This window comes from Tinamus guttatus, unplaced genomic scaffold, assembly GCF_059628265.1.
Source record: "Tinamus guttatus ecotype Peru unplaced genomic scaffold, ASM5962826v1 Tinamus_guttatus_pri_ptg000668l, whole genome shotgun sequence".
Taxonomy (NCBI): domain Eukaryota; kingdom Metazoa; phylum Chordata; class Aves; order Tinamiformes; family Tinamidae; genus Tinamus; species Tinamus guttatus.
The window spans coordinates 441,012-452,847 of NW_028289202.1; the positions used below are offsets into that span (position 1 = coordinate 441,012).

The window sequence follows — 11,836 nt, forward strand, 5'->3', positions numbered from 1 at the left end:
TTTTTTTAATTCTTTTTCTGTTGTTGTTGTTCTTCAATGTATTGTATTAGTTGATTCGAGCCCTGAGTGAATGTAAAATCTTCCTGAGGCTGGAGATATTGCATCCTACTTTCTCCTGCCCCCTACTTCCCAGGGTTTGCCCTCCTCCGCATCTACGGACAAGCCTAGAGTGTGGAGCAGAAAAAGGAGATATGAGCACACATTCACGGTTCCTCTTGCTGAAACTGGGCTGCTGTGCAAAGGATGCAAGATGGATAGCACTAGGAAAAGGAAATGAGAGGAAACCTGCTTGTGTAAGGCAGCAAGGAGAGCTCCTGTGCTCTCTCTGTCCTCTGGGGAAAGGTCCTCTGCCAGGTGCAGCAAGTTGTCTGATGAAACAGGAACCCTGGTGTAGACCAAACAGACATGACACCAGCATTGCTGATTCTTGTATAAAATAATTCCTCAAGGAATATCAGCATGTAAGAGACCCTTACTTTTGTAGAGGAAAATGTTGCTATCTTTTACTGAAATAACATTCCACAAAAAACTATGACCTTCTGGAGGACATCAGGTACCAGTAGTGCCTTTTGATTGGAGAAAGATGGGGGGACATTGTTTCAGCCCGTTGCTTTGTTTGTAATCCTTTCTTCTTTGTGCGGCAGATCCATTGAGAAATATCAGCTACATGGAGGCTAAAAATTGTTCTTCAAGAGGATCTGGCTAAAAAGTTACTTTCTAGAAATGACTGATTATATGACCTCAAAGCAGTTTGAAAGAGCTTCAGCCAAGGTCAATATGCTACCTAGGAATGACAGACAGGAAAAATAGCTTGTATAGCTTGAAGGAAAATGAGGTAAAGACAAAATAAGAAGCAACTTCCTATAAAGCCTGTAAAATCAGGCTTAGTCATAAAACAGAATGGTTTTATAGAATCATAATATCACTAGTGAAAATGTGGGAAGTGTTTCATGCTCTAATGCCAGTGAAAACAATAATAGCAGTGACAAAACAACAAACAAGATCTTGGAGGATGCACATGTTAAGAATGAAAAGTGAGTTCCGAAAGGAATTAGGTTTCAACTGTAATATTCCTATAAAGCGGCTAAAAATGTCATCTTACAGTTCTATATGTTCTATTTTGAATGTTTTCTTCATTTAAGAATATAATTTACCAATAAGCTTTGGTCTTGAACACTTAATATATGAATCAAAGTAGGCTCTCTCATTTAGTTTTGCAATAAGAACAGAGCTAAGAATTCTGTTTATTTGTAACCCAGAACTGTCCAATATGTTCAGACCCAGATACATAATATTGGCCCAGCAAAAACAAAAAACAAGTATTTGTGAGAAAAATATCAACAAAAGCAGATATTTAATTAAAGCTATTTTCATTCACCTAATTTTCTAATTATAAACAAATTTCAGTATTGAATTTTTACCTGGAATATATCAGATAAGGAATCATATATATCAAATGAAGTACAGTAATGTACTTCACGTCTGAAATCTTTCAGTATGTACAAACCAATGAGCAGGAATTAAAAATAGATAAATAAAAAGCAGATTTCTGCTGAATCTTTTCTTACTGCCAGTCAAATATATTGAAAAGTTACCCAGATTTTCCACATATCCATGGCATTAGTTTACATTTACTGAAGCTTTGACTTATCACAACAGTGCTAACTACTGGGAAGAAATATATATATATATATATATATTTATATATATGTATAATATTTTCATTAAACTTCTGAGAGATTAGAATAGATTAATATTTTGCATTTTACAAGCTAGGAATTGAGAAAATAGAATGAGGATCAAAGATCCAAAATACTGCATAGGTGCATAAAACTGAGAGTAATGAAAAACAAATAACGTAACTGCTTGCAGAACCGAGAGGCTACCTGTTTTCTCCAGGGTATATAATTTTCTGTCTGGAGTTTTGCTGCATCATATGTGCAAAGATGCTGCCATCTTAGAATGAAAATAAATATCTAATTTGCTGTGTGGATAAATATTCACTAACTCAAGTCCTTGTACTTGTGAAATGTAGGGTCTCAATCTAAGAGGAGCTACATCATACAAAGAAGCCCTGAGTTCAGTTCAAACCACCTTCCCTTACACCAGGTTGAAAACCTTATATATTATTCTTTGCTGTTTTCTTTCTTTCTTTCTTCTGGATTCTCCAGGGCTTTGACGGGAAAGTCTGTAGACTTGCCTATGCAGTATTTCTCTGTAGTGCTGTCTGCAAAAAGGGAGGTCCTACTCAAATTAAAAGTTTAGGCTAAATAGCCAAGGTAGCTGACACCAGGACTCAGATTTCCCTCTCTGATAGGGGTACCTAAAGGGAGGAAAATGCAGTTTTCTAGCCTCAGGCTACTGAAATACACTTTTTTTTTTTTTTTTCCCTTACTTGTCAAAATTATGTCAGCATACTGGTTCTTTTAATCCAATGTATCAGTTTATAGCTGATTTTATAACTGGTTCAAGGCTGTGAATTGTTTTAGCTTAAAAGATGCTGAAAAGTTAGGAGTAGCAATGTTCTTGTATGTAGTATCCAGTTCCCATTTATGAACCTCAAACCGCTTCTCCTTTAACTCTCTCTCTATATTTTATTTCTTTTTTTAAAAAAAACTTCAATAGTTTAGTCACGTACTTATTTCTCTTTACTTTTTATGCAAGGGTGATTTGAAAAGAGAGTATAAGGTTTAGAACTAAACATAGGTATGTGTTTTTCCATGGTAATGTATTCAAGGAACTGAACTGACCATGCATGAATAAATCAGTCACTAAAAAAGTAGGACATTACAGTACTGGAAACTAGGACATATACTTAAATACTGTCCTTTGATACATGTAAGTAAAATGTAAAACTTCTTGTGGATGAATAGAAAGCACATGCAGCTTTTAAAAGTAATATTGATACTATAAATATTTGTGCCTATGAAGTTTTGAGCATGGAATTAACTCTTCTATTCATCCGCTTCACTTCAAAACATTATGAATATTAATGTAATATTAATGAACTATCATTGCAGTTAAATGACTCAGTTATCATCCACTTTGTCATTATTAATGTTGAAAATTATATCATTGATGTATAAAAGAGATCACGCTGCAGGCCACATACTATTTTTCCTAGTAATGTGAGAGTATCAGCATAAAATAATGCTAGCTATAGAACCGTAGTAGTTGACTATGTGTTATTTCCTGAACAAATGCCACCAAGCCTGGCACATAAAATCAGAACTGAAGTATTGCAATAGAGACAATACATAAGGTCCATACATGGTCTGAAAAGTTTATATACTGAAGAAGTTTATGTGCTGGCTATGGATAGGTAATGTTCTGACCACAAAATTCCAAAGACTGGACTAATAGATGCAGAATTGTACTGGTAGGTGCATAACTGGTAAGGCCTAACATAAATCATTGAAGTTTTATTATTTGTGTATATCAGGTACAATATTCCAGGGTTGAATCAGACTGGGGATAAATGAAGAATGTGGGGATACAGACATGCCTAAAATAGTCAGAGGATAACTGCATTAATCTATTCAACAGTTCTGTGTATGGCATTGCTCACAGGAATCCTTCATACAGTGTTGTAAGACAGGACATGTAACCCAGATAGAAAGAGAAATATCAGTTTATGAAGGATCGAGGTCTGTGACAGGAGATGAATGATCTTTGTGTCCTTCTATTTACACATAAATCATGACTCTGCAGAGAACAGAGACAAAGTCCACAGAAGGACTTCTAGAAGGGGAGATGATAGGAAAAAAAAAAAAAAAAAAAGTGATATAAAGGTAGGATTCTGCTTTTTCACAACATGTTTGTCTCAGAAGTTGTTCCTATTACTGTACGAGACTGGGGCAGACATTACAAATTTAAAACAATAGATACTGTGTTTTAGGTCATTCACAAATATCAGAGGAAGAGTCCTTTCTGGTTAAATTAACTGCCATAACATGCAGAGCATTCTTCATTTAAATACCACACAATGTTCTGTTAATTCTTATTCACTGTGTTACAGCTCTCTGCAATTGACTTCATTAGATGAGTTTTCTGGACCAAACTAGCAATCTGTACCGCTTAAAGCTTTCAGGTAGTTCTGGGACCACCTCTTCTGTAGTCATTCTTTCTTTCCCTAATCCTGACTCCACATGTATTCTTTGTTTAAATCTGTTACCAAAGTATCAAAAGCTTAAACTCCCCACAGGAAGATGATTTTGCAGGAGAGAGAGAGAGAGAAAAAAAAAAAAAAAAAAAAAAAAAAAAGCAGCTTAGCAGCTTCTCAAATGGAAACAGACTTCTGTGTGGTTGCATAGAAAAAGAAGTCTACTCATCAAGACATCTTTTCATGTAGAAGAAAAAGTGGCATGATTCATCATCTGTTGTAACTTACTGCTTGTATTCTAACATTGAAGCCCTGTGGAAATCAACCTTCTCCAAAGTTAGATATCCTCTTGTCTCACTGTGTTAATATGTGCTTGACAAAAGATATGTGTTTCTCTTCACTACACCTCCAGTTATAATTCCCTGTCTGACAGCAGAAAAACTGAAACACGGAAAGATTGTATTCAATGAACCTCAAGGTACAGGTGTCTGGTTTCTGCAGTGAAATACAAAATTCTAAAATAATTGTTTAATGTTGTATTGTAATACGTAGGAAAAGCATGTGGTTTTAAGTAACGACACAGATTTACAAGCAATTAAACTGGAAGGAGTTTACCTCTGGTTAGCTGTATTAAGAAACCAGTAAGTGTGAGAACTGGTCTGCAATTTGTAGCTTACCTACTGGGTATAGCCCTGACTTGGGGGTTTGCCTGCCTGGGGTTTGCAGCTCACAGAATTCCCTAATAAATTTGCTACTCAATTTACTACTTAGTATTATCATTTAAGTTCTTAAGTACTTAAGCACTAATAAGTCCGAGTCTTTTACTATATAGAAAATTAAGAGAGAGGATTATTTTGCATTCCAATGTGAAAGTTTTAAGAAATATTTTTGAAAGCTTTATTGCTGTGTCCCCAGCCTTGTTTCATTAAAATTCATTTATTTATTTATTTATTTATTTATTTAGTTAGTTAGTTAGTTAGTTAGTTAGTTAGTTTTGTCTACCAAAGGTAAGTTGCTTTATTCAATGTTGGACATCAATGTGGCCTATCTGTTTGTTAATTCAGTGAAACATTTTGCATGAAGAATCAAAAGGAGACCAAGAAGAAACAGATTGTCATTTTACAAGTTAAAGATTAAAAAAATATATATTATTTTTATGTTTCTCAAATCTGAAGAGACAAAAAACTTGTTTTAAATTAGAGTTCATCTTAGTAGGTACCTTTATCATTAATCTTTATGCACTTGGAAAAAAAAGTCTATCGAATGTTCTGACAAACTTAGGAAAGGTTTTCCTTGGTGGAGTATGAATTACCGCTTGTAAAGAGAATGATTAATTTGTAGGAAAAATAGAGTAGAAAATATTTAGATAATTATTTGATTCAAAGCACAAGCGATGCCTTTTGTAAATGACTGGATACCTTTCAAGTCAGAGTATTGCAAGTCCTGAAGGCCAGGGGGCAGATGTCATCTTACCTGTTCACACTTCAACCACCAACTTTCTATCCAATACAAGGCTTTGGGAGAAAACTCTAGCTCAAGGGGTAGAGTAATTCATATACCTCTTTGTAAATGTGAGACAAAACTGAATTCCTCAAAAACAAAAAAACACCAACAAAACAAACAACCCACTTGCATGGCATATCTATTTCAGAAGTACAGTGTATCAATAACACATTGGAGAGTATCCATATGCTCTTAGGTATTGAATCACAGAATTGCTGAGGTTGGAGGAGACCTCTAGAGATCCTCTAGTCCAACTCCCGCTGACTCAAGCAGGAACACCTAGAGCATGTGACAGCAAGATCTCCAGGGTAGAAGAAGGGACTCCACAGCCTCTCTGGGCAGCCTGTGCTAAGGTTCTGCCACCCTCACAGTTTTTTTCTCATATGGAGATGAGACTTCCTTTTTTTAAATATATAAACATTCTGCTGAAACCCAGGCTTGAACCAGGGACCTTTAGAGCTTCAGTCTAACACTCTCCAAACTGAGCTATTTCAGCTCATGGGTTGAAAACTTTGTAGGAGAGTTTTTGTAAAAGATTAATGATTAAAATAAAATCTAAAATTATGACAGGAAGAAAGGTTTTTTGTTTGTTTGTTCTGTGTTTTTTTTTTTTTTTTTTTTTTTTTTTTCAGGATAAACTTTGCTATGAGTTACTAGGACCATGTACCAGGTAAATGTTTTAATACAAACTTTTAGCATGGATGTTACAAGAAAATTTTGGTGTAAGTGTATGTCACAGTAGAATTTGCAGGGAGGAGGTATTTTTAATATATCCATTCTTCACATTTTATTTATCAGAAGCAATCTTGAAAAACAATTGCTTGTTCAAGACTCAAGTAGTAAAATGACTCTTGTGTATACGGTAGTAAGTAGTCGCTATCAAGGAAACTCAAAACACATTGTAAAATGGAAATAGTGAAGTCAAGCAGGGAGGAAGAGTGTCTGGGTTTTACTTAGTATATAAAGCTCACATTATTCATCTATGTGGTTGAATATCTAAAGGAAAGTGCGTGCATAGCTATCATAAGGATAAGATAATAAATGGATCATAAATTGAGGTGTTTTGTGTTATTCATTTATTTATTTAAATTTTATTACTGAGAGAGTATATTGCATTCCAGATATGCTAGGTAAGCAATATAACAGATTTAGTGTCCCCTGAGTTTTGCCCTTGAGTAATATTCTTCTTTTAAAATAGATCCAGAATATGGGAATACAAAATGTCATATTTGTTTAAGTTCAAAGATAAGATGATGGCTGACATCCTCAGGGTTTGTATCTACTTAATACAATCTGATTATCAAATTATAAAAACTTGCAAAGAAATGCTACCCCCAATGATACTTAAGTCCCAAAGAAAATGGTAATCAGAAGTAAAAGGAAAGATTTATATATTACTTTCCTTTCTTCTGAAGTAAAGTACACTTCAGAATTTCACGCAAACTCTCAATTTCATAATGAAAATAAATACCAAAACTAACACAAATACAAAATCTGATTATACAGTGTCTTCCAAAGATAAAATCTTCATTTATATAAGTTCTCAATCAAGTTGGTACAGGGTCATATTTTATATACTTTGATTCATGATGAAACACATAAGGCAAATTGGTTTAATCATTTAAGTACATAAATAATAAAGCTAATTGTAAGCCTTGCCACTGCAAGCATCCCTTGGTGGATAACTAAAAAGTACTCCAGTCTATCCAAAACTTTTCATCTCCTCTGATTACAAAAGAAGCTTATAACCCTAACTTAGACAAATAGGTTAGTACATCCAGTGCACCTGGTGCAATAATTTAACAAATCAAAAATTAGGTGGAATGTTCCTTATAATCATTCTATTTAGAACACACATATACATTTTTTTCTTCCAAAAAGTTAAATCATAAATTTGCTATTCTATTTTCTCTTTTCTGAGTGTCTGTGAAATAATTATTATCTCATAGCTTGCTCTTGAAATAGTCACATGGTATTCATGAATAATTCTTATATTCAAATTCAATAAATTCAATCTCTCTCTCTTTTTTTTTTTTTAATCTCAGCAAGATTCACTGATATTTGCTGTCAATGAACAAACAGTTTAAAAAGCAGTTCTTATTTGTAAATACATTCAGGGAGGGAGTGCAGAGGATGGGGATGGTCTCTTTTCAGTGGTGGCCACTGATAGGACTAGAGGAAATGGCCGGAAACTGAAACATCAAAAATTCCATAGGAACTTAAGGAAAAATTTCTTACCAGTGAGGGTGCCAGAGCATTGGAACAGGCTTCCCAGAGAGGTTGTGGAGTCTCCTTCTCTGGAGATCTTCAAAACCCGCTTGGATGCAGTCCTGTGCCACGTGCTCTAGGTGTCCCTGCGTATGCAGGGGGGTTGGACTAGATGATCTCTAGAGGTCCCTTCCAACCCTAAGCATTCTATGATTCTATGATTCTATGATTCTACTGTGGCACTATATTCCAATAAACGACAGCAAGGGAAAATGCGAAATCTTATTTATTGGCCATGATTTTGCAAATCTTATCCCAAAACGAGTTGCTAAAGTGTTAATGTAAAAGACTTTGCATTGTCTGGAGTTGGTCTGTGGCTGTCTTCCTGAAGAGCTATTTTTAGGTTGCTGTTGGCTTACAAGGCAACGAGCTGAAGGGTTGAAATCACATGAACTTTTTCCAGGATATTTATTTCCTTTCCTGATTTTCCATATTTCTTTAACATTTTATGGAAAGAAAAAGCAACACCTTTTTTAAAGACATAGCTAAATTATACATTAGCTACTATCAATATTTCACTTGCTTACTGCTTTGCAGGCTATTTTGGCTGGATATTCAGGATATGAATGTGTTATCTGATAATTCATGTGCGTATGCAATCTAATTACCATTGTTCTTGTAGTGGGAATTTTCAGAGCATTATTAAGTTTTTCTTAATTTATTTCGTTAATTTAATATATTGATACGTTTCCTCAGGTCCACAAACTAGAGCTGAACTTCTGCCTCAGATGACCCTCCGAAATATAATATCATCCAAAGAAGTCTTTTAATTCTCAAAAAAACTGTTTCACAACACTTAATGACTCAAAATACAAATATTCCATACTATCTGGCTTCTTAATTGGATATCTAGCCTTCCTTTTAAATGATTTTGCTCATTTGTGCAGATAGGAAAAAAAAAAAGTTTTATTATTTTATTGAAAAAATATAAGCAGAAAATTATCACATGAATATGAAAACATTACAAATAAGCATGTCAATAGAAATATGTCTCAAATATTTATAAAATAAATGTATGATTTATAAATGTGCATCACAGGAGCAGATATAACTGAAATATTTCTGAGCTGCACATAGTCTCCCTAAAATGGATTAATTTAAGACTTTAAAGAGCTTGTAAGAGGAATAGTTTCTAACATACAACACCAACATTTTCTGGGAAAATAAATTGTGTGGTTGTTTTCTGGGGCAGGGTGGTGGGTGAAAGGGCGGTTGCCTTTGTTTCCAGATCTTTGGTAGATGATTGAAATTGCCTTCAAGAAATCTTTCATCCCCCACTGAGACTAAAAGAACTTAAAGCTTCTTAAGGGAGGCAAGATGAATCTGGCCAAAATGTACAAAGCTTACCACATGCTGTATGCTTTTATGATGTACTGTGGAAAAAAAAAAAAAAAAAAAAAAAAAAAAAAAAAAAGGAGAAGAAGAAAAACAGACATTTCAGCTCAAGTACGCAATTTTGCACCCAATTTCAAGTGAAGTGATACAACAAGGTGACTAGGAGGAAACCCATGAGTCTGGCTATCCCAAAGTCTATTTAGTCATGAGCGAGAAATCCTACTATACCGATCAGGCATATGTCTTGGTTTGGCAAAACAAATAATTTATAATAGACTTAGAATATTTGTGTTTGCCCAACAAAGAATAGTGAAGATCTTCTAAGGCATGTTTAACAAACCAGTTTAACAGTTGTGTTTAATGTGCAAGTTCATAGTACTGAACAATCATAAAAAAAGAAAAAGGTCTGGGTTTCCATGAAAAAAAGACATTCTTTGTCAGTAAAAACATGTAACTTGAGGAATGATGTAGCAGTAGTTACTTAGACATGCAAAAATGCATGCACTCTGAATTATTCAGTAAATCTTAGCATGCATAAGACTGCAGAATCATATCCGCATCTTGGACTCTATTATCTTGGACTCGGAGAAATTCATGATGTGAATCATTTAAAAACATCTGAATGAGCGTATCTTATTTAAAGAATGGGTAGATAGCTTGCAAGTGAATTTTATTGATATTTATCTCTTTTTTTTTATGCCAGAAGTTGCATCCACGCATACCACATTTGTTCTCTCTTTGCAGGAAGAAAAAGTTGTAGCATTTCATGAATTCTACTCATCACACGTACTTTTTTTCTTAATGCCTCATTCTCCACGAGGAAATAATGAGAATTTCTGCTTTCCTTGAATAATTTTATTTCTGGTTTTCACTCCAGCACAGAAAAGCTTGAGAGTATGTTTTATTACATCCTAAAAATTAAAAAGAAAATGTGCTTCCCAGAGCTACTATTGCCTTTAAGCTGTTTCTTGATTTCAAAGAGCGAGCCATTACTTTCAAGTATGCCAAATTAATATTTCTTGGATGGAATATGGTTTCTCATACGTGATGATTTTAGGATTGATGTGAGAACATATTTAATTTTTTAAAGTTATGAATACATGCATACAGACACAGAAATATGTGTGGGAGGGTTTAATTGTCTACGTGTGCATATACATATTTTATTGAGACTACTGCTTAACACATTTTAAACACATGCAGAAATTGATGTAAATCCATAAAACTTATTTTATATTCATGTAGTTTAAGACCAAGGGAATCTGGCTGAGGAAAAACATTGCAAAAAAAAAAAATATTCATAAAGATGGTGGAGGAAAAAGCTAGAGAAAAAATGATTGTAATCACAGAGTCCAATGAAAACCGAACATGCTCCCTACTTGTTCTTCCCATAATAAGATGGATGTGAGGATTGTTTGAAATCTGTGAGGCTTATTTTATCCAAGAACCATCTGTAGATTTCACAGTCACAGAAGCTCAGCAAGATGCCAAATACAGTTAAACTAAAAATAAATGAACAATAAACTGCTGACCACTAGCTATGAGATCCTGGATAATAGGAGTCATAAAAGTATTATGCTTCAGCAAGCTTATGACCTGAGATGGTCATGAAGAATTATATTGCTACACCTCTTGAAGTTTTAATTATTGGAGAAATGTTATTACCTTCCTGGAAAAATAGGGGTAGCTGTGTCTCAGGCTCATCTGGTGTTGCACTCAAACTTATGGCTCATGGTAAGTCACTTTCCGTGTGCATTGTGCTGTGCTTCAGGCTCCTAGGTCTTTGGTTATTCGTATTAAGAGCTATACAGAGAGCTTTATAGATCCCGTCTGCAGCAGATACCCGGCATGCATTGGTGGGAAAGTCAACAAGAGTGAATGTGTTTATCTGGGACAGCCCATACAGACTCGCTTTGAGGCCACCAGTATACACAACATGCTGGTCTTCCTGGTGTGTGTATTCTGGGATAAGACTGAAGGTATATCTTGGCTGTGCTATGTAGTAACAAGTCCTGTGGGATCAATCTACTGGTCAAATCCTCAGGCATTTGAGTTTTTAACCATACACAAAACATATTTCAGTGGCTCATTCTTCCTTACCTTGCTGGTCAAATCTGTATGTGTTACCTGTAGGGAAATAGCAAATGCTTGTCAAGATTTTACACAGTTGGCAGATGAATAAAAAAGAAAATCCATCTTGTGTTTTCCTTGTCATGAAGACGATTTGTTCAGGAAATAGCAGATCATCTGAGGCAAAGACTTGAGACCTACCATCACCAAAATACAGGTTCAACACACAATTCAAACCTGTCTCCCACATACTAAGATGCTCTGACCCTGAGGGTTATCAGTCAGATACTTTGGATGAAGAAACTCTTTATCAGTAGAAAAAAACTACACATTTCTCACTAAGCACTAACACTTCAGATGTAAATGTATAAACTTACAGACTTACTATTTTAAAGGGTTGCTAATAATGTTACAGCATTTACAAGATATTTAGTGGTGAATTCTCAGACAAATAAAGAATATAGTTTTTCTATTTTTTTCTGGTAACACTGTTAGAAAAGAGACTTGATACAGTGTTTCAAAAATAATTACTTCTGTATTTAAATCAGAGTGGCATTG

The 11,836-nt window shown here is 34.6% G+C and overlaps 1 non-coding gene across 1 annotated transcript; it reads right to left on the bottom strand.

Moving 5' to 3' along the window:
• Positions 1-6,028: 6,028 nt before the first annotated feature.
• On the bottom strand, positions 6,029-6,101 carry TRNAF-GAA (transfer RNA phenylalanine (anticodon GAA)). Its single transcript has one exon. It is a non-coding gene; the product is annotated as a tRNA-Phe (tRNA).
• Between the last annotated feature and the right edge of the window lie 5,735 nt (positions 6,102-11,836).